A 23,274-nucleotide genomic window follows, 5' to 3' on the forward strand; every position below is an offset into this window, starting at 1 on the left:
ATTTCTAATTCATATTTTTGGTCAATTTCTCATAAAATTGTTGTTTTCTGGCAAATCACTGGCAAATCATTGAGGACTGAATTCAGAAAATAATGGTAGATATTTCATTTGCAGACTTCATAGCCTCCAGAAAATTCATGCTAATGTAAAACCTGCTATTCTATCAACTTTCTAAGTTTGCAAGAGCAATATTTAAAAAGTGTCCCTATTTTTGGGCCTTTGGACCCCCATTTTTTGTGGCTTTGCCCAGATTTCTTGCTGTAAGAGGTTGAGAGGTATGGCTTAACATGTAGCTCATACATATTTACCACCAAAACCATTATATTCATCTACTGGTTAGTCATTTCTCTATGACAGCACAAGCCATTTCATTCTAGTTAACTATCTTCACTATATATTATATTTTATTGTTTATGTATAAACTATTTACTACCTATATTTACCAAAGTTATGCATTCTTGATTGTTATTGATTTCTTGTGTTGTTTGTAATGTGTTTTTGTAATGGAGCTTTTCTTCCCAGGCCTCCTCTGAAAAAGGGCCACTGGCCCAGTCGCACATCTTCGGTAAAAAAATGAAAAATAAATAAAATAAAAAGTAAAATATATCTACAGAGAGAGATCACATGTGCATATATGTGTACTTTAAGGCATCTGTACATGATATATTCAGACATGCTTTGGGAAGAAATTTCAAATTAAACCAGTGATTTTTTTTAAAATTTAATTAAAGAAAATAGGCTTGGCAGATTTATATACCCTGCAAGCCAAAATCCAATTATATTTTTATCATCTTTATTAAAATTTTATGCAAAACATGAGAAAAGTAATCTTGCATGTTAACAGTGTTACTTTTGCTGTCTGCTTCAAATCTGCCCCAAAGCTTTGTTCCTTACATGGAACCATCACATAGTGTGAGTAGGAGAATGAAAACGTATTTATGTTGCATGCATTTTGTTTTCAGCTCATATGTTCTGGCTTTTGTTAGTGTACGGAGGTCGGCAACACTGTTTTGTCAGTTCCAATTTTTGGCTTACTGCTTTGGGGTGTGCAAGTGACCTCTTCTCTGTTTGCCTGCTTTGTAAACATGTCAGGTAAGAGGAATTTAATGTAGGATCTGATTTTAATTTGAATGCATATGTAAGTAATAACTCATATGTGGGCATCTGAAAAAAAAAAAGGGAAGCACACTCCAGCTGATCAAGCAATCAGCCACTACAATATTTCTATACACATTGGAAGGGGATGAATTCACAAAAGCAAAACAAAACAGAAATAATGCCCTGGTGTGAATTACCATCAGTATAAAACTGTATACTTTTATTGCAAACATATTAGTTATGTTATTTTGTCAAAAACATATATATATATATATATATATATATATATATATATATATATATATATACACACACTTGATAGTAAGGATGATATTTCTTTATCTGATTCTATAAAGTACATTTATTTTAAAAAAGCCAATGTATCTTCTTTATAAGCTGCTGGTTAGACACATTTGCAAGAGGTAGTGTATTGTTTCATTGCGGTACAGAACAGGAAATAGAAACCCTGCATTCTCGTAAAATGTTCAATGCCTATAAAAAAACAAAAATTAGTGCTTAAAATCAGGATGTGATGCAACAAAATCAACACAATATGAGAAATAGCAATGTTTTAAAACAGATCAGTGTATGTTTGCCTTGGAATCAGTGATCACACAGTATTTAGCAAGGACTGCTTTCTGATAACATAGCTAGTTACATTTCCTCTGCATGTCTCATAATACCCCCGGTAGATTGCAATGCAATTATTAAAATATTGTTTATCATCTCTGCAGTCTAAATTAGGTCCAGTAGAGAGATGATAAGATTTCTGTCTGCAGCACCTCTAACTAGAGGTTTAGGAAGAGACTTGTGACAATATGAGTTCAGTGAGACCTTTAAGCATTTCATTGTCCTATGACTGCTTTTCCTTCTTTCCAGAGTTGAGGTAATGGGTATGTGTTTGACTCAAGAATACCCAGGCAGGGTTAGCTAATATTTTTATCACATACAAAAATATACAAGATATGAGAAAAACTGCATAGAAGTTATCAAGATGTCACCAAGGTGTGTAGACATACATTTTCCTTTTGTTAAATGTATTACAGGCAGATCTGCAATTGCTGCACATTTTATACTTCTCAGCATGTCCTCTTCATGTTCTTCTTCTGTCCCTGCTATCATAAGAGGTCATCATTATGGACACTTCAGTCTCTGTGTAAGCCATGCACAGAGCTAAGTTGCAGATATTTCTGAACTAGCTCTAGATGTTCGATGCTTAACAATAATGTTTCTGAGAGATGCTGATAAAAAATGTCATTTTAGTACACTGAATAAGCTTGGCTAGCCACTTATATCTCCATATTTTTCACTTCCTTAAGAAAAAAAAATGAAGGGAAGGGTGAAGGCCTTTATATAGTTATGTGATGATAACTAACTTTCTAGAAACTTAGCATCACCTGACATCCTCCAAAACCTAGCTCAAATGCTTTGAGGTGCCTTCCTTTAGAAGAGACAAGGCATGACAGAAATATTTTGGAGTGTCTGGCAAAACAGAAAACCTGAGATAAGAATCAGTTAAGCACCAACAGAAAGTACCACTCAAAGATAAGTGATGCAGAAGACCCCTTGGACTTGGCAACTAAGTGTCCACTCACAAAAACCTTCTTGTCTCTTGCTACACTGACAGTCACCTTGTACCTCATTTCCTAGGCATGTCACAGTCCCTTATCTCTGCAGCCTTTGTGTCTTTGTAGGGCTGGCAAAAGGTTGTCATCTATCATACAAAAAGACACTCCCAAACATTTGTTTGTACATTCTGCAATTGTTGAACTGTAAAATTATTTCATTCATTAAAAAGGTAAAAAAAAAAAGTTTATTCATTCATGTGTAGTACATACTTTACCCTATTATGGCTCATGGAAACGTAATGCTTCTCACAGTAATCAGTCAGTGTAAAAGTAGGAAAAAAGTCCTGGATGGGATATCAGTCCATTGCAGTACCCACACACTGACACTTATAGTACACATGCACCCAAGGGCAATTGGAACTTTGCAAGCTCACCTATTTACAAGCATCTGGGATGTGGATAAAGGCTGATGCATATGTGAAATGTGATAAGGATATAGGGAAGACATTGATAGGTCCATGTAATGGAAGAAATAAGGTTATGTAAAGCTAGCTCAGAGGGATATATTTTAAAAAGTATATAACCTTGATTATTCTGGGTTACTAGGTTATTGAGTATTGAGATGGTTACAATATGTGCAAATATTTAATTGTTTCCAGTTGATTTTCAGGCAAATATTATTCAAATGAATGATGTAAAGAGCGACACACCACATATTCAATATTTAGTTCATCCCGTAAATAATACTTCATTATAACAGCACTGTATTTAATGAAAAATATGTGCAAGTGTGCAGACACACATACACACACACACCCACTGTATGTGTGTAGACTTACACATGCAGATATCACCCTGAGCTCATATTTATCAGCTACAAACCAGACCACTATCTGCAGACATAATGTTTTGCTACACAGCAGTAGTAGAAGATGATAGACACCTGCATCTCAGTAACAGAAGAAGAATCTGCAAAAAAAAAAAAAAAAACAGATTATGTGATACTCTGGAGATCTTGTATTATCTTTGGAATTATTGCTAAAGGAAATATGGCCCGGTGGCCCTACATAATGATGACAAACACTGACCTGTATGACCTCTCACATTTCAGCTGTGGCATGTCATTATAACAGCTGTCACAATGATGAGACAGTCTGATGAAATGTTTGTACTGTAGATTTCAGAGCAAAATATTTATAAAATGTCATAGTTATGAGATTATTTTCACTGAATTCCTATTTTTGTGCTATCCCTTCTAGATTATTCTAACACAATCCATTGTAACCTCTCTTATTGACTTTTCACAGTAAAAAGTTTCCACTAGTCTGAATATAACAATCACACATTAAGCAGTTTTAATTTAAAACTTCTTATATAATAAATTACTATAAAAACCAATCTCTTAAACACACCATTCCTATCTCTTTTATTGTTGTTTTTTTATAACAATCACAACCTAGATGAATATAAACTGAATCTCTTAGTATACTTTTTGGTGAATCAAAAACAATAACCTTGACAGTTTATTTCATTCTTTTTACAAAAACTTTTTATTAGATTTTATAAAGGTAAGATTATTATATCCATTTAGAGAGAGATGAATATACCAAGAACAGGAGATAAAAATAAAAGAGGGTCTGAAAGTGGTAGTCCAGGTAAAAAAAAAAAAGGTGCCAGTAGAAAAAAATAACAAAGATACAGTAAAGAATATAAATTAAACAGAAAACCACAGAAATATAAGATACAAAGAGTTAAAAAACTAAAAAAAAGCTAAAATGTAAAAAGTCCAAGTATAAAAAAAAAACAAAGGACAAAAAAAAAAGAGTGCCAAATTGATAGAAAAAACTATTGAAAAAAATAAATAAATTATACAAAGCTACTATTATTACTAGATAGAAGAAGTAAAGAAAGAAAAGAGAAAAGAAAAGTGAAAAAAAAAAAAAAACAAGAAAAAAAAACAAAAAAAATAAAAAAAGAAAAAAAGAAAAATAAAACAATAAATAAATTAAAACAAAAAAGACCAGAAAGAATTGAAAAGATTAAGAAGACCAATAAAAGAACAAAAAAGAAAAAACAGAATTCAAGAAAGAAAGAAAAAAAGCACAAATTCAAAAAAAAAAAAATTAATAAAAAAAAAAAACATAAACATGCATACAACAAAGAAAAACAAACAAAAACAAAAAAAAAAAAGGAACAGGGAAAAAGACAACACAAAGGGGAAAAGAGAACACAAAATTAAGAAAAAAAAGAAAAAACACACAAAAGGAACAAAAAACAAAAAACAGCAATAAAACAGAAAAAAAAAAGGAAAATGTACAAAAAACAAGCAAAAAAAGAAAACAAATAAATAAAGAATGACTAGAATAATGCAAAAGGATAGAAAATAAATTAATGTACATAAACAATAGAAAAAAACAGAATAATGGATAGTTGAAGAAGAAAAAAAAGGCATGGAGAGAAAAATGGATGGAAGAATAGGAAGAAAAATAAGATGCAAAAGTAAAAATAAAATGTAAAAATTATAATATGAAGAAAAAGAAAAAATGAAAGCAAAACAAATCAATGCAAAATATGGGCAATACTATAATAGAAAAAATAAGGCAACAAACACATCAAAAAAAAAAAAAAACAAAAAAAAAAAAAAAAAGAAATAGAAAAAAGCAAACATTTAAAATAAAAAAATAGAAAAAGGAATGAAAAAAAAAATTGAAAAGAAAGTAAGAAGAAGAAATACACAGGTAGAAAAAAAACAATATAGAAAATTTGAGGAAGAAAAAAAAGAGAGGAATAGGAAAAAGGAGAAAAGATGCAGTGAGATAGCAAAATATAAGAATGGAAATGACACAAAAAAAGAGGAAAGAAGAACAAACAGAAGTGGAGATGGAGTAACACAAATTGGTGGTCAACAGGATGTACAATGTGAACAGGCAGGTGTACAGGAGTGAAGAGCCAGCAGGACAACTAAGGGCAGCACACATGAGAAGAGTTTTAGGGACACACAGAAGAGACAGGAAATGGGGAAGACAGATTGTAGGAGGAATTGGGTTGAGAAGAATGTGTTAGTTTAGAAGAAAAGATCTAAGAGAAGAGAGGGATTATTAAATAGAGATGGATAGACAGAATAAGACAGAGAGAAGAAATAGAAGAATTTAGAAAGGAAATACCACAAATGTTAGAAGAAAGATAAAACAAAAAATGACAAGAAAAAAATGTAGAAAAAGAGAGTAGAATTATATAACAGAAATAAAAAGTAATGATTATAAAAAAAAAAAATATATAAGACAAAATCGAAATAAAAAAAATAACAGAAAAAAGGGGAAAAAGAAAGAAACATAAATAATCAAAATTAAAGAAATAGAAAGCAGAAAAACAATAATAAGAAAAAGAAAAGAATACTTATAAAGAAAATAGAATAAGAACAGGACAAAAAAAATAGAGAAAGAAAAAGATCAAGAAAGAAATAAAGCAGACCAGATGAAATCATGGGCAATTAGAGAAGATAAAATAGGAAAAAAATAAAGAGAAGAAGTATCAGGAAGAAAAGAAAATAGATATATAGGGCAGAATAAAAAAAAGAGAAAAGAATAAAATAAATAAAATGAGAAAAAATAGAAAGAAAAGAAGCAACAGAAACAATACAAATAAAACAAAATAAAAACAAAAAAAAAAAAAAGAAAGCAATAAAAAAAAAAGATAAGAAATAGAAAAGAAAAAAAATAAAAAGAAAAAATATAATAAAAAAGACAAAATGAAGCAATAGAGATAAAAATAACAAAAGTAAAGAAAATGAAATGAAACAAAAAAAAAAGAAAAGAAAATAAAGCAAAAAAAAAAAAAAAAAAAGAAAAGAAGAGAAAAAGGAAGAAGAACATAACAACAGATTAAAAAAATACTGAAGAAAAGATTAAGCAAGACTGAATGAGAATTAGAAAGTAACAAACAATGAAGATGAAACAAGAGAACAACATGAAGATAAAAACAAAAAGAAAAATAAGAAAAACCCCAACTTAGAAGACCTAACAAAAACTAAAAAACAAAGAACCATAACATAAAAACCAAAAACTATGCATATCACTCATAAAACAAAAGATCATTTCCAAAGAACAACAAAAAATATAAAAAAACACAAAAACAAAAACAAACTATTATAAAAGGAACAGAGCAAAATATTAAACACAAACAAGTATAAAAACTACAAACAACAAAAACATTGTTGAACAAAACAAAATCACAAAGAAAGATAAGATGCCTAAGAACAACAAAAAATAAAAAAAAACAACCATCAAATAAAATGGAATTTGGAATTAAACACTGGCAATAAAAATAAAACAAAACAAAAAAAACAAAAGTCAAGCAATATTAAAAATTAAAAAAACTCTTGGAAACATTTGCTCTTAAATATTATATTACAGACCTTTACATAAAAATTAAAAATCTTATCCTACAAACTTATGATTGGTCAACAGAACAACAACTCTTTTAGCTATGCCATTGGAAAGGATAAAACACTACTGAAGGGATAAAAATTAAAAAATCTTTATTTCAAGGTGACTCTTTGTCATTCCTGCTCTTTGACTTGCCCTTATTAAGAAAAACTGTATTCATAACAGATGAGGTCATGAACACAATTTGGATTTGGCACAACTACAGAAAATAATCTTATCTCTCTTAAAAGTCATGATGAAAACAAAATGAATACCCAAAGCAGAACATGAAAAAAACACAAGAAAATATCAGTGGGGAATTGATAATAAAAATGTTCAATGAAGAAAGAAGAAGTGACAAAAAAAGAATAAAAAAAAAAATGAAAAATAAAAAATAGAAAATGGAGAAAGTTAGAAGGAACAACCAAAACAACATACTACACCAAATAAGCTGGTACAAACAATTGAATAAACAATGAAGAGATGTGAACAAATTACAATGAAAAAAAAGGAAAAAAACTAAAAGAAATACTGAAAATGAAAAAAAGAACCATAAAAAAAACAGAACACATAGAAAACAAAGAATTCCCTATTATACATATACTATTCCTCTACAAACTGGATGTCCTCAATGAATGGACAGTAAAAAAACTGAATAAATCACTGAAAAAATCAAAAAATCTGTGATCATCAGATTGAATGACAAAGAAAAATCAAATCTGATGCTGATTAACAATTAGACAACCTGCTAAAGATGATGGAAGAAGAGAAAAAAAAACAGCAAGTAGATAAAACAAACCACAAACTGATAGAAGGAAATAAAAGATGAGAAGAAAAAAAGAGAAGAAAAACAAGATGAAGAGATGAAATGATAAGAAATGTGCCTGCTTAGTTTAGCAGCTGCTTAAATGGTAAAGAAGAATGGAAAAGAAACCAGATGTAGATATAAGAAGGCAGCAAAAGAATGCAGGAAAAGTAGAAGATAAAAAGAAGAAAACCAGAAATATTAAAAAGGTGATTACAAAGGAAACACAGAAAATTTAAGAAGTTAAAGAGAAAGATGGGATGTTAACAAAATGCAGGGGGAAAAATGCAACAACTGTTAGAAAAAGAACACTTTATGTTGGGTGTTTAAAGTGTGGATAACTACAGGCATTGTATATTGTTACCATATTACAATGCACAAGCCAAGAAACAAAAAGAAAGAAGCAAAACTGACAGGATAAAAGAAGACAAATTATTTTACACAACATATTGCAAATTTGGGATGATTAGAAACAACAAAAAACTCAAAAACAAGATGCAAAAAAAAGATCATGCAAGATTAGATGCAACAAACACATATGAAAAGAATTAAAAATAGAGAAATGAAAACAGACTGTGTAAGTCCATATATATAAAATTATTAATTAATTGATACACTTTATTGCAAAGAAAACAGAAAAAAACAAGTTAGAAGAAGAATAATGAAGAAGAAAATGACAACAGAGACAGATGAAAAAACTATCAGTAAAACCTAGATCTTAGTAATGTACAGATAAGTCCATGAAATACAAAAACTAATAAAAATGAATTGCTGCAAGTGCTAAGAAGAAAGATACCTAAAGATCCCTAGTGAGACAAATTATGGTCATAGAAAAAAACAGTGACTTAAAAAACTTTTCTCCTACTTAAATCAACAGAGACATACAAAGTGCTAAATATGATGATGAACTTAAAAAAATTGCATGACACTGGAATGTAAAAAAACTATACAAAGAACTGCAGTATTACAATTACCCTATTAAATACTTTGACATGTAAATATACTCACAGTTTTCAGTTAATGTAAAAGTATTTTTTAATACAAAAGCATTTTTTTGTCCCATTTTATACCCACACACTGACACTTTTAGAACACATTTATCCAAGTATTATTCTTTAATGCACTGATCACCTATTTACATTAATAAGAATACTGGATAATTGCTGATAATTATGTGAAATTCATTAATTGCTTAATATTTTTTTATAAAGGTCCATGTATTGAAAGAAATAAGGTTAGACTCAGCACTCTGTGCAGACTCACACACACACACACACACACACACACACACACACACACACACACACACACACACACACACATATACAGACACACACACACACACACACACACACACACACACACACACACACACACACACACACACACACACACACACACACACACACACACACACACACACACACACACACACACACACACACACACACACACACACACACACACACACAAATACACACACACACACACACACACACACACACACACACACACACGCGCACACACACGCATATAAAGTTACACACACACACACGCACAGACACACAGAGACAAGCACAGAAACACTGTACAGCACCATTTAGCTGGGTCTGCAGTCCTAATAGGGAAAACCAGAATAGCATCAACCTGTTCAGATTTTCCCGTTAAAAGCATATGTACAATACAGTTAATAACTGCATACGGTAATGCCTTTTCCTTAGGTTATTTTCTGGTGTTATTTGTTACTGAAGGCTGGATGCTAACTGGTTATTTCCTTCTCAATTACCTATAAGTATAAAGAAGATGGTATAGTATCTGCTAATGATTTGTATTTACAATTAAGGAATCTACCAATTCAGGCACTTGAAGTCAATTCAGAAGGTCAATCTGTTTGAGTAGTTTTCTCCTATATTGTCCACACTATTCTTGTCACTCTCAGGCTGTATGGCTCTTGATTTGTCCATTCCTTATGCCAAGCACACTTCTATCTATAGGCTCTTACCCCTGTCTTGTTTATACCTACTAGCTGCTTATTTCAAGCCCTGCCACATGGACCTTGTTTTTTTCAAGTCCCTTTCTTTCTGTCTCACTTTATTTGCTAATAACTATTATTCTGAGGTATTGTTTATAGTTAAGTAAGCACTAGAAGTTCTTTTCCATCAGGTGGCACAGTGGTGCAGGGGTTAGCTTTGTCACCTCACAGCAGGAGGTTCTCTGGTCCGATTCTTGGCTGGGTTCTCTTCTGTGAGGAGTCTGTGTGTCCCCCCTGTGTTTGCATGGGTTTCCTCCAGATGCATTTCCTCCCACATTCTAAAGACACAAGTATGGAGCATTTCTCCTCTGCCTTTGCTGAAAATGGGCCCTGTTCCAGTCGGACTTTCCTAGTAAAGAAATGTTAAATAAATAGATAAAAAGTATTGTAAATCTGCTTCTATAACTAGGAGCATTAGTCTGAAAGTATGGTAATGTGAAACTGGCTACTTCTCACATGTGCTGACATGCAATTAATGAAGAGAAGACTAAGACAAAGGGTACAGAAAAGTGGGTTTATATTACATGATCAAAACCTTAAATTATTGAACACCAAAACGTCAACCACAAAATATCAAACCCTTAACATTGAAAACAGCCATTTCCACATAGGAAAACAATGTCATTGGCCAAATTACTCATTTCCCTGTGTGGAAATGGCCATTCGCAATTTTCAGACAGATATTTAGTGATCGACCTTTAGGTGTTCAATAACCTAAGGTTTCGATCATCTAATAGGGAACCCAGAAAAGCAGGACCAAGATGCAGGACAGAACAGAAGATGGATTAGCAGGAGAAGGCAAAGATAGATGAAAGAGCCAGGAATGGACATAGAAATGGCTTGAATGGGAAGTGTAGTATTGAAGAAAAAGTGGTGTATATTGTGGGATGCAGTCAGGGGACAGTAAGGCAGATGGTGCAGAAACTGATATGGGAAATAGAATTCTAACCAGTATTACCTATACAACAATTATCTCACCAGTGAAGGAGAGAATTAGGGAGTATAAATAGCTGAGGCAACGGATAGAGGAGCAGCTGAGGACCTGTGATATAGACCAGCTCCCGGTCAGTGTCAGGCTCAATGTTAGCCTAGAAGAAGCACTGGAACCCAAAGCTGTTTTGGAAAAAGAAAATAAGAATGTCTCTATCATTCTACCTTTAAACTACCAGATAAGTGGGGGGGGGGCACTGAATCAAAATACAATTAATGCAGGCACCAGGCATTCTTGTACCTCAAAGAAGCAAAGGAAAAAACAAGAGCTGTTCAAAGCATGGCTGGGTAGTGGGTAGCAAAAGACTGGGAAGGAATCTAGGGAACAGTGTGCATTTCTAGTATTACAGAAGCATAAATCAGAGGCATGACAGGATGGGGCATGGAGGTGCCAGACTACATGTTGTTTAAAAATGATAGAGGGTGAATGAGGAGGGGTAGTCTGCATAAATAAAGGGAATCAAATGTAAGATAAGTGAGGCAGAATAAAACAATCCCATGAATCAGCCCAGGGAGCAGAGGTGGCCAGAACCTAGAGTAAGCACCGTAGAAGTTGATACATGTAAAGGAGTTTGTTGTTGTTTATCTTTTAGGCTTTTCCCGGTTAGGGGTAGCCACAGTGGAACTCCGGTCTGCTAATGATTGGCAGTAGATTTTTATGGTGCTAAGTTGCCAGCCCGAAGCCCAACATTCAACAAAGGCATGCCCTTTCACGCATGACTTTCAGAGGCCACTCGACCACAGGGAGGACATGCAGACTCTACACAGAAGGCACTTCAGCCGAGAATCGAACAGGAGAACCTCTTGCTGTGAGGCAGCAACACTACTGCTGTACCACCGTGGCTTACAGGAGAGGTGAATGCAAATGGAATACCAAGTGTAAAAGCCCCTGGACACATACTGGTGAGAATAAATGAGGGCAGTAGAATGGGAGTTGTACTCATGAGGATCTGAATCTGCAGAGGCAACTGGAAGTTTTTATTTATTGTTTCTTTGTTGACCAGGTTAGTCCTACTAGGCTCTTTTTAGGGGAGACCTGAGGTGTTCTCCCCTAAACGGCATTGGGGAACTTCCCTGATTCTCTTCAACAGGTGCCATGGGATCTATTGCATCCATCTGAGCTACCACAAGCTCAAGCAGACCAGCCATCTGTTTAACATCTCACATGAAGGGCAACATACTCAGAAGTGCTGTAACCCCCTCATGCTGCATTAGACTGTTAGCAATCCATGTACTTGGTATGGGAATAGAACCCACAGCCTTTTGTACTCAAGATGAGTGTGCTACCTGTTGTGCCACTGACACTGCAGTTCTTAAGATCCCAGACAGGAAGGGATAGAAAATGATTAATGTCTTGAACTATGAGGGCTTCCATCATATAGAATAGGTCCTAATCAAGGCATGTGTGTGTCAAAGGTGTCCAGGTGAAGGCGTTGTTAGCAAACAATGATTATACCACTAAATGATTTATCATGACAAAGGGGAAGAAATGAAGCATAACACTGGCAGTATAGGATTTTTAGTATGAGCTTGACGGGAGTGTCAAAAAAGACTTTGACAGGTGGCAGCAGGTGGCAGTGAAACAAGATGGTGAACAAGTTATGGGAAGTAGTTATGAACAAAGCACTAAGGGCTATGACTAGCAGAGTGAGGAAAAAGGAAAAAGAGAAAAGATGAGAACATTCATGTCAGTGTGTAATTAGTTCAACAGGCAGAACATAAAACAGGTTGAAGAAAGGAGGCAGAATAAACATGGTACAAGGAGCCAAGGAGAAGTGAAACAAAGGAGCTAAGTACAGAAAAGGAGAAGAAATTTATGAAGGATAGTAAAGGGAGGAAAGAAACTAGCCAAAGTTAGTAAGAATGGGAATTAGCTTCTGGAAGAAAGGCAACAAGTCAAGGGACAAAATGACCATTTCATCTCAATATTCATCACAGAAAGAGATGTAAATTGTCTGGCAGACAGAGAGAGAAAGAGCAAGGCCAGACTGGGAAGAGGTGTGCACAGACAAGAGGAGATAGAGGGAGGGCAGGGATGGAGGGAGGAAGGGAGAGAGAGAGAAAGAGAAATCAATGTCCAGTTTGCAGGCAGATTCCCTGATAAAGGGTTTCAAAATATAACTGGTCATATCAAATGATCCTGTTGACTGGATGACTGAAATACTGGTACACTTTTACAATGGGTAGGTGAGCAAGAAACTCTAAAGAATGGTAGGCCTTTTAGCTTAACATTACTGGTAGATAAAGTTGAAGAGATAATCCTGGAGGTATGGTTGCTTTCCCAGAGAACAATAATCTTAAGGAAATCAATTAATACAGATTCATAACCAGGAGTTGAAGCTGATCCAATTTTATTACTGGGTTATAAAAATTGTACAGGTGTGTATTTCTAGAACGTACCTATTTATATTTCAAAATGGGATTTATCTCAGTCTCTAACAGTACCTACAAAAGAAACTACAAGGTATAGAGGTAAAGCGTAGACTTTAGCATTGGATAACATCATGGCTGGAAGTTTGGACTCAAAAGCGCTTTGATGAACATGACACATTCAAGAATGAGAGAAATGACCTTTGAGGCATCACAGAAATCAGTCCTAGGCCTAGTATTATTTCATGTGTATGTTTGAGAGACATTTGGGATAAAGACAAAAAGTATCAACCACTTAGGGAACAACATAAACTCTGGTCCAGTGGTGGAGGATGCAGAAAGAGTCCTAAGGAGCTGAAAAGGCTTTTCAAGTGAGAAAGAAGATCGCAGTTGATGATCACTGCAGACAAATGCAAAGGGCTGCACTTCAGTCACAACAGCATTGGTATATGTCCCCCAGATGAGTGGAACTGATGGTAGAAGAATAGGAAAATAATCAGAAGATGTTTTCAATGTTGGGTTGGAGCAAAAGCAGAGTGAGATGCCAAGGCAGCAGAAACTGGATGTTAGAATGTATTCTAATGGATGCAGACTCCAGAAGTAAAGAAGTAATATTATCCCATTACAAGACCCAGTTCAGGTCACACCATGAGCACTACATGCAGTTTGGAAGCAATATCTGGAGAGAAGTATCTGACCTCTTGAAGGAATCAAGCGGATAGCCACCACAATGGTGGAGGATGGGCAGGAAAGATATGGCCACAACAGAGGCGTAGGTGATTTTCTTACTAGAATCGAGAGATGGAAGAGACATAATATGTGTGCAGAAGAACATGTTGGGGAGATGAGAAGGGTAACACTAAAGAGGAAGGATAGGAGGAGGAAAGGAACACAGCCAACAGGTTGTAAAAAACAACTGTTTTTTAGATCTACAGAACTATCTCTTCAAATGGAAGGATATGGAGTCATTGAATGGACCATCAGAGCAGATACTGATGAGAAAATGCAAAGAGGCAGTCAAGAGGGCATGAGATAACTGAAGAATAGGAGGAGGGGGTGAAGATAGAAGGATAAATGATCTGGTGCAGACTAAATAAGCTAAAAGTACTTTTCTAGTTGACACGATATGCTGAATGCTGACAAGCCAAAAAAAGACCAAAACTGCAAGAGAAGAGCAAATGTTGACCATCAATCTGCACCCCCAATGGGTGAGAGATAAGCCCTATACATACCCCGAATGTATATATACCAGTTCCGAGACTGGCATACCTCATAGAAAAGGGAATATTCCAAGAAATGGCTATCTTATACTTGGTATATGTAAGTCCATATTTTTGGCCATTTACTGTCCATATTTCTGGAGTCACACTAGCAGGTCCCAACATTTCAAATGGTTACCTTCTAGTGCCATATAAAGGTAATATAGCCCAAAATGGTAATGAAGTAGGCATTTCCTGTTTTAATAAAGAGCTCAAAGCAAAAGTAAGAATTATTACCATTCAAGGGACCTTCAAAACCACAGATGATCTCATTCATTATTATAACTGCATTGCTAGGTGTTATTTTAACTTAAAAAATGAGCCAAATTATCCTAACATTTGTGTCGTAAGTAACAATGACTAAGAGGAATAGCTAGGGTGAGGTGAAGGGTGCAGTCACCTTGGGCACAAACTGGCATTCAGTTTTTGAATGTTAATACTGCATTTGTGGTCAAGGCTGGCATTTCAACACTCCATTTGCAGTATAGTACAGGAACAGCAAGTATTTAGCTGTAGCAAGCCACTTGTCACAGTTGTATCAAGTGGATTACTACAGGTTAAAAATATTTGCTTTGACTCCCAACTTGGAGTTGAGTGGGCAGCACATCAAGGCCGGGACATATAGCTATGGTTTTCATTGAGTAATTACAGCCTGTAAAGCCCTAAAATATTTCTGAAAAATTTTCTTAAAACCATACTAATGTCTTACAAATGTTCTGTGGTGAAGTTATATTAAGAAGTCATCCATAAGAACTTACTGTTTTCAGTACTTTAAGTTTCAAAACCCCAAAGCTTAATCATGATTTTCTGTTTGACTTTTAATGTTTTATACCTTGATAATTTATATCAATAATATGATTTATATAAAAGTGATACTTACCTGACAGGGTAAATACCATGGTTTCCACATGGTGAGGCTCTTCCATTGCACTACATTTGGGTTGACCCCTGTGATATCCCCAAATGTAGGAAAGTCAGCTGCATAATTTATGGTAGTGGGGACTGAGTGTTTGTGCTGTCCCTTAAACTTAAAAGCTATGTGGGTTTGGCATAATGGTTAAGGTCTTTACCTCACAGACACAGGGTACAGGGTTTTATTTTTTACCTTGGGTTACTGGCCAGATTTAAAATGTCCTTCAGGACAGTTAACCTAGTATTCTCCTATGAATTTGTACAACAAAGACTGGTAGGTATCTACCCACAATCTAAATCTGTGACTCATGTATGATGTTATTATGGACATGTCTTACTTTAACCAGAATGCTTCAAAAATTATATCTCAATGACATTGCATGATTGAACTTTTGTTCATGCTTTTACAAGCGGTCTAATGATGTTGTACAAGTCACCCCTCCACATTTTGTTTTATGTATTTTTATAGAAATCAGGGATTTCTGTTTATTTTTTAAATAGTTTTCGTAAACAAAATTCAGTGTCTCAGACTATACTAATTAAATGTCAAAGACGTGTAGCATCTTTGTTTATTTTCACAATTGGTCTCAGATTGCACCATACAATACAATACAAGAGTAACAGTAGGCTTGAGCAGAAAGTTCCATTCATCTGCTCCAGTACCAGCAATAATACTGTGTTCTCTGCCTCACACCATTTTATGGTATTCAGGTGCATTTGCAAATATTGCTAATATTCATAATTAAAGTTATAAACAATCAGTTTGACAGAACTTGAGCAAAATTTCAATTGAAAAAGAAGATCTTAAAGGGATTCAGTTTCAGGAAGTAAACTCATGAATCATGGTTGGGAAACCATCAAGAATGTGTTCACAGCTTTCCCTTCCTTTGTCAAATTTACCTTTTTTTCTAATGCTTTCATTTATGGCAGTATTCTTCTAAATATTTTCAGGACAATGTTGGGTAAAGGAATGGTACTTTCTGGAAATGCAGCAGTCTGAATTCAAATTATCTGCATATGGTTTGGGGATGTGAGTGTTTAAGACCCCTGTGCTGCAAAGTCATTAATCCAATAAGTTGGGCTCGTAGAGTACTTTTGGCTCCAGACCTGGATATACACTTTTGGCTTTCAGTCATTCCTTCACAGGGGCATTTTTTAGATGTTACAACCTGGGTTAGGACTAAAATAGTGATTCATTTTTGTGTATGTATAAAGAATGTGGTTTACCATTGAAAAGTATAATAGCACATATATTTCAGCACTATTTATAGTAAACATATAAGTGCATTTTTATTAGTTTACTAACATTTGTGATATGAGGTTGGATTCCATAAAGCCAGTGTAGCACTGTGTACCTTTTCTGCTCAGAAAGTAAAGATGCCCTGATTGTAGTTGTTACTAGACCATCAGATATGCATGAGGCAGTGGTCAGAACAACAATAGCATAACAGGTTCTGGAATTGGTATAAAGGGATCTGACTGACACCTATCTTTTCAAGGCTACTAGAAATACAGGTTCACTGCCCCAAAACGGATATTTAGAATGCTGCAATATCATGTGATTCCAAAACAAGAAATGCAGATTAAACACGTTATATATGCAAGACCTTCACAAGTGATATTGGTGTGCACAACACAAATATTTACTGTGGCAGTCAGTCTATCTTTGGGACTATAGATCCAGAAAAAAAAACAGATGACCATATAAGTGTGTGCAAATGTTTATGGTATTAGACTGCAATCAAGTATATTCCCCAAAGATCAAGCTAGTTTTAGACACATAAATTAGTTACTTGTCTTCCTTCACTTTTTGTCTTTGTTGGCATGTCAGGTGTTAGACAATATTTTACTATCCTTTGTTCCTGTTTCTCTTTTAACAGAGAAGTTACATAGATATGAAGAAATATAACTACCATCTCATATCCCTTTTAGTCATTATAAAGACTTACTAGAACCTCATTAGACATGTCTGTTCAATGAGAGCATTAGTAACCTTGCTTTGTCTTTAAATCCTGTTTGCTGTAGCACCACATATTTCTGTGTCAATAATGCACTTATAAATAAGCTGAAGATACCAAAAAGCTGATAAGTAGAGTTGTCTGTGTTATAGTGCTGTGAGACAACCTAAGCCACATTAAAGTTTGTCCATCTGTTGATGTGGTCAACATCTTAAGCATATATTCATTTCTGAGCAGAGGTTTGAAGATTTCTAGTTAAGAGTGCTATAAAGCGCATGCACAGATTTCCGTTTTTCAACGTATTTGTGACCATACAATTTCCTGTTTAGTCCCTTTGCTGTCTGACCATCAGTCTGAAAGCAATGTGGGAGTGATAGCTAATTTACTATATCAGCATTTATTGCCAGTGTAAGATTTTTCTTTAAACAGACCTGCAGTTTATACTCTTTCGTTTCAGTGAAAGTAATATAATTTATGTATGCTCTGGCTCACATTACAGAGCACAATAGTGGTGCATTAATCCAAAGTAGGATCAAAGCAATGAAATAGTCATCAAACTTCCAGTGATAAGCAAAAACTTCACATACCTGAATCAAAAGTTTGTGTACAGAACAACATTTAGAATCCCATGGTTTCTGGGAGGTTTTAGAGGAACCTTGATCCCCCTGGTTTAATTAATTTATTTCCTTCAGAGTTATTGTAGTGCAGTCTTGGGCCATGCCCGGTATTATGTTATAGATCAGGGCACACCCCCTTTATCCCAGCTTGGACAACTGAAAAGGTGGCAACTCCCACCATGAAAGCCTTCTAATATTTTCAAACATTTTTCCAGACTCACGCTGTTTTTTCCAAGATAATAATTTTTACTGATCCCAAACTTGTTCTTACAGTCCATTTGCACAGGCTTCTTCTTTAAACTTCAAAAAAAAATTCACAATTCACTTAGAAAGTATTACAAAACTCCAAAGAAGAAGATAGCCAGGATAATTTTTAAACATCATTAAATACAAAAAGGAGGATGCAGAGACAATCCTGAAGATGGAAAAGAAAACATATGCATAGAAAGTAAAAGAAAGCAAAACTGGAGCAGAAGAAATTGAAAAGTAGAAGTACCTGGTAAGGATTCAAAGTAAAGAAGACAATTGTTCCTTGCAGAGACTATAGAGTGGATTTGGATGGACTATATCTGTAGTTCATAAAAGCTTGTGGTTGTTTCTTCACCTCTTCACTAGCTCACATACTTAGATTGTCTCTGTTCCCGTGCAACCAACAGATATCTTTACATTTGTCATCCTTAGAGTTGATAGAGATTTCAGAAGACAATTTGTAAAACTTGAGCATGTGTGACTTTTTTCATCTGCCACCACACCTTCGGAATCTTCTTGTCTATTGACCGAGAGAGTTTACCAAACTAGCCAGTTTTAAGAGATTGCTTAAAACCCACCTTTGTTGAGTTGTCATTAGAATTTTGTTTATAATCTTTTAATTTAGTGATTTATTTATATTTCACAACAATTACTATTCATGTACAGTATAGTGCTTTCAGTTTTTTTTTCATATTACATTAGTGATTATTTTTTATCAAGCATTTTAATAAAACTAAATTTGAATTTGATCACTGATAAGCTTCCAAATTTGTTGAAACACTGTTTGGTTCTCTTTCTTTCCAAGATGAACAATCTGTGGAAATTGTTAATTTACATTCATATTTCTCTTTTAAATTATCTTTCCAAATGGTTAGAGATCATTGCTGTGCACATTTAGAGATGTGAGGGCTTGCTATGCCTTTCTCTGAGAATGCATGCCCCCATAAAGGTTGTCATGTGGATGTAGCTTTGGTAAAGCCAAGCTCATGTTCACAGCCCATATGCAGCATTCTGAGGACCTCTCATTCTGGTAGTTTCTTCCAAAACAGCAGAATGCACCAGCTCCATCCCCTAAGCTGCTTACTCTCACCTTTTTTCTCATCACCTATTACAGTGCCCCAGTCAATACTCAGTCTCAGGTCATGTGGGTCACAGTAAAGACGTAATTTCTCTGTGTCATGGAACTAACAGAAGATGGGTTATTTTTACATTAAAATTACATGTGTGATTTGTAGGGCTTGCTTGCAATGGATTTCATGGAATCTATGCAATCAAGATGGACAACAGCCACTGTCACTTGTAGGGTCATTGATGTGAAGGGGTAAGGCACATTAATTGTCACCAGAAGGAGTTTTCAGCTTAAGATGGGGTGGAAATTTGTAACAAGTGATAGGGAGATTTTTAAAATAGATTTTATTTATCCCTTGTTTACCAAGTTAGTCTCACTAGGCTAGTAGCCTCTTTCCAGATGAGACCTAAGGTGGTATTTGTAATACTAAGGGAAATTTGGCCGGCCATCAGGGAACTTCCCCTACTCATCATTGTTGTGATGGGAACCTTTTGGAGGATCCTTGTATAACATTGAAGTTGTATATAAATTCCTCCTTATGGCAGAAAAGCCAGCCTCATTTTATATACTGCTGCTTACTACACTGAGTTAGATTTAAATTGTTTGCATACTACCCAATAACTCATGAATTTGGAGAAATGGGTAAAGCATTTTCTATAACATGATTCACTGCATAACTTAAGGATCCTGCAGACTCAATAGCATAAACTTTCCTACTGTAGCTCTCTGAGGGGCTTACTCTCTAACTGATAATTGTATTGACAGCACATTCTGAGTTTCTGTTATTTTTTACATTTGTTATATTCAGTGTGTTTAGTATTACATTATTTATGTTTTGATGTTACAGGTGAAGCCAAAAATGGATTAGGTTATTTTCTGTTGTTATTTGTTACTAAAAGCTGGATGTTAATTGCTTGCTTCCTTCTAAATTACCTATAAGTATGGAGAAGATGGTATATTATCTGCTAATGATTTGTATTTACAATTGAATATACCAGTTCAGGCACTTGAAGTCAATTCAGAAGGTCACTCTGGTTGAGTAGTTTTCTCCTAGATTGTCCACAATGCTCTTGCCACTCTCAAGCTCTATGGCTCCTGATTTGTCCTTTCCTTATGCCAAGCACACTTGTGTCTTATAGCCTCTTACCCTTGTCTTGTTTATACCTACTAGCTGCTTATTTCAAGCCCTGCCACATGGACCTTGACCTTGTTTTTTTCAGGTCTCTTTCTTTCTGTCTCACTTTGCTTGCTAATAACTGTTATTCTGAGGTATTATTTATAGTTAAATAAGCATTAGAAGTTCGTTTCAGTCAAGCAGCACAGTGGTGCAGGGGTTAGCTTTGTCACCTCATAGCAGGAGGTTCTCAGGGCTGATTCTTGACTGGGTTCCCTCCTGTGAGGCGTCTGTGTGTCCCCCCTGTGTTTGCGTGGGTTTCCCCCATATGCTCCAGTATCCTTCCACATTCTAAAGACACGTGTCTGGAGCATTTCTCCCCCGGCCTCTGCTGAAAATTGGCCCTGTCCCAGTCAAACTTTCCCAGTAAAGAAATGTTAAATGAATAAATAGAAAGTATTATGTAAATCTGCTTCTATAACTAGGGCCATTAGTCTGAAAGTATGGTAATGTGAAACTGACCACCTATCAGATGTGTTGACATGCAATCAATGAAGAGAAGACTAAAACAAAGGGTACAGGAAAGCAGGGCCAAGTTGCAGGACAGAACAGAAGATGGATTAGCAGGAGAAGGCAAAGACAAATTTAAGAGCCAGGAATGGACATAGGAATGGCTTGAATGGGAAGTGTAGTATTGAAGAAAAAGTGATGTATATTGTGGGATGCAGTTAGGGGACAGTAAGGCAGATGGTGCAGAAACTGATATGGGAAATAGAATTCTATCCAGTGTTACCTATACAACAATTATCTCACCAGTGAAGGAGAGAATTAGGGAGTATAAATAGCTGAGGCAATGGATAGAGGAGCAGCTGAGGACCTGTGATATAGACCAGCTCACGGTCAGTGTCAGGCTCAATGTTAGCCTAGAAGAAGCAGTGGAACCCAAAGCTGTGTTGGAAAAAGAAAATAAGAATTTCTCTATCATTCTACCTTCAAATGTACTGATAAGGGGAGGGTTTGCAACTGAGTCAGAATACAAGGAACTAAGGCACCAGGAATTATTGCACCTACAAGAAGCAAAGGAACAAACAAGAGCTGTTCAGAGCATGGCTGGGTAGTGGGTAGCAGAAGACTGGGAAGGAATCTCAGGAACAGTGTGCATTTCTAGTATTACAAAAGCATAAATCAGAGGCATGACAGGATGGGGCATGGAGGTGACAGATTATAGGTTATTTAAAAATGATAGAGGGTGAATGAGGAGGGGCAGTCTGCATAAATAAAGGGAATCAAATGTAAGATAAGTGAGGCAGAATAAAACAATCCCATGAAGCAGCCCAGGGAGGAGATGTGGTCAGAACCTAGAGTAAGCACCCTAGCAGTTGGTACATGTAAATGAGTGGTGAGTGCAAATGGAACACTAAGTGTAAAGGACCCTGGGAACATGCTGCTGAGAATAAATGAAGGCAGTAGAATGGGAGTTGTACTCATGAGGATGTGAATCTGCAGGGGGCAACTGGAAGTTTTTATTTATTGTTTCTTTGTTGAACAGATTAGTCCTACTAGGCTCTTTTTAGGGTGACCTGAGGTGGTCTCCCCTAAAGGGCATTGGGGAGCTTCTCTCATTCACTTCAATAGGTGCCATGGGATCTGTTGGATCCATCTAAGCTACCACCAGCTCAAGCAGACCAGCAATCCGTTTAACATCTCACATGACTGGCAACATATTCAGAAGTGCTGTAACCCCCCTCATGCTGAATTAGACTGTTAGCAATCCATATACCTGGTGTGGGAATAGAACCCACAGCCTTTTATACTAAAGATGAGTGTGCTACCTGTTGTGCCACTGACACTGCAATTCTTAAGATCCCAGACAGGAAGGGATAGAAAATGATTAATGTCTTGAACTATGAGGGCTTCCATCATATAGAATAGGTCCTAATCAAGGCAGGTGTGTATCAAGGGTGTCCAGGTGAAGGCGTTGTTAGCAAACAATGATTTTACCACTAAATGGTTTATCATGACAAAGGGGAAGAAATGAAGCATAACACTGGCAGTATAGGATTTTTAGTATGAGCTTGACGGGAGTGTCAAAAAAGACTTTGTCAGGTGGCAGCAGGTGGCTGTGAAACAAGATGGTGAACAAGTTATGGGAAGCAGTTAAGAACAAAGCACTAAGGGCTATGACTAGCAGAGTGAGGAAAAAGGAAAAAGAGAAAAGATGAGAACATTCATGTCAGTGTGTAATTAGTTTAACAGGCAGAACAGAAAACTGGTTGAAGAAAGGAGGCAGAATAAACATGGTACAAGGAGCCAAGGAGAAGTGAAACAAAGGAGCTAAGTACAGAAAAGGAGAAGACATTTATGAAGGATAGTAAAGGGAGGAAGTAAACTAGCCAAAGTTAGTAAGAATGGGAATTAGCTTCTGGAAGAAAGGCAACAAGTCAAGTGACAAAATGATCATTTCATCTTAATATTCATCACAGAAAGAGATGTAAATTGTCTGGCAGACAGAGATAGAAAGAGCAAGGCCAGACTGGGAAGAGGTGTGCACAGACAAGAGGAGATAGAGGGAGGAAGGGAGGAAGGGAGGCAGGGAGAGAGAGAGAGAGAGAGAGAAAGAGAAATCAATGTCCAGTTTGCAGGCAGATTCCCTGATAAAGGGTTTCAAAATATAACTGGTCATTTCAGATGATCCTGTGTACTAGATGACTGAAATACTAGTACACTTTTACAGTGGGTAGGGGAGCAGGAAACTGAAGAATAGCAGGCCTTTTAGCTTAACATTCCTGGCAGATAAAGTTGAGGAGAT

General features: G+C 35.6%; 1 pseudogene; it reads left to right on the plus strand.

Annotated features, from left to right (window-relative positions):
• The first annotated feature begins 15,418 nt into the window (after positions 1-15,418).
• On the plus strand, positions 15,419-15,570 carry LOC122809821 (annotated as a pseudogene).
• Positions 15,571-23,274: the final 7,704 nt, after the last annotated feature.

This window comes from Protopterus annectens, chromosome 8.part0 (genome assembly GCF_019279795.1).
Source record: "Protopterus annectens isolate FY-2018-M chromosome 8.part0, PAN1.0, whole genome shotgun sequence".
Classification (NCBI taxonomy): domain Eukaryota; kingdom Metazoa; phylum Chordata; order Ceratodontiformes; family Protopteridae; genus Protopterus; species Protopterus annectens.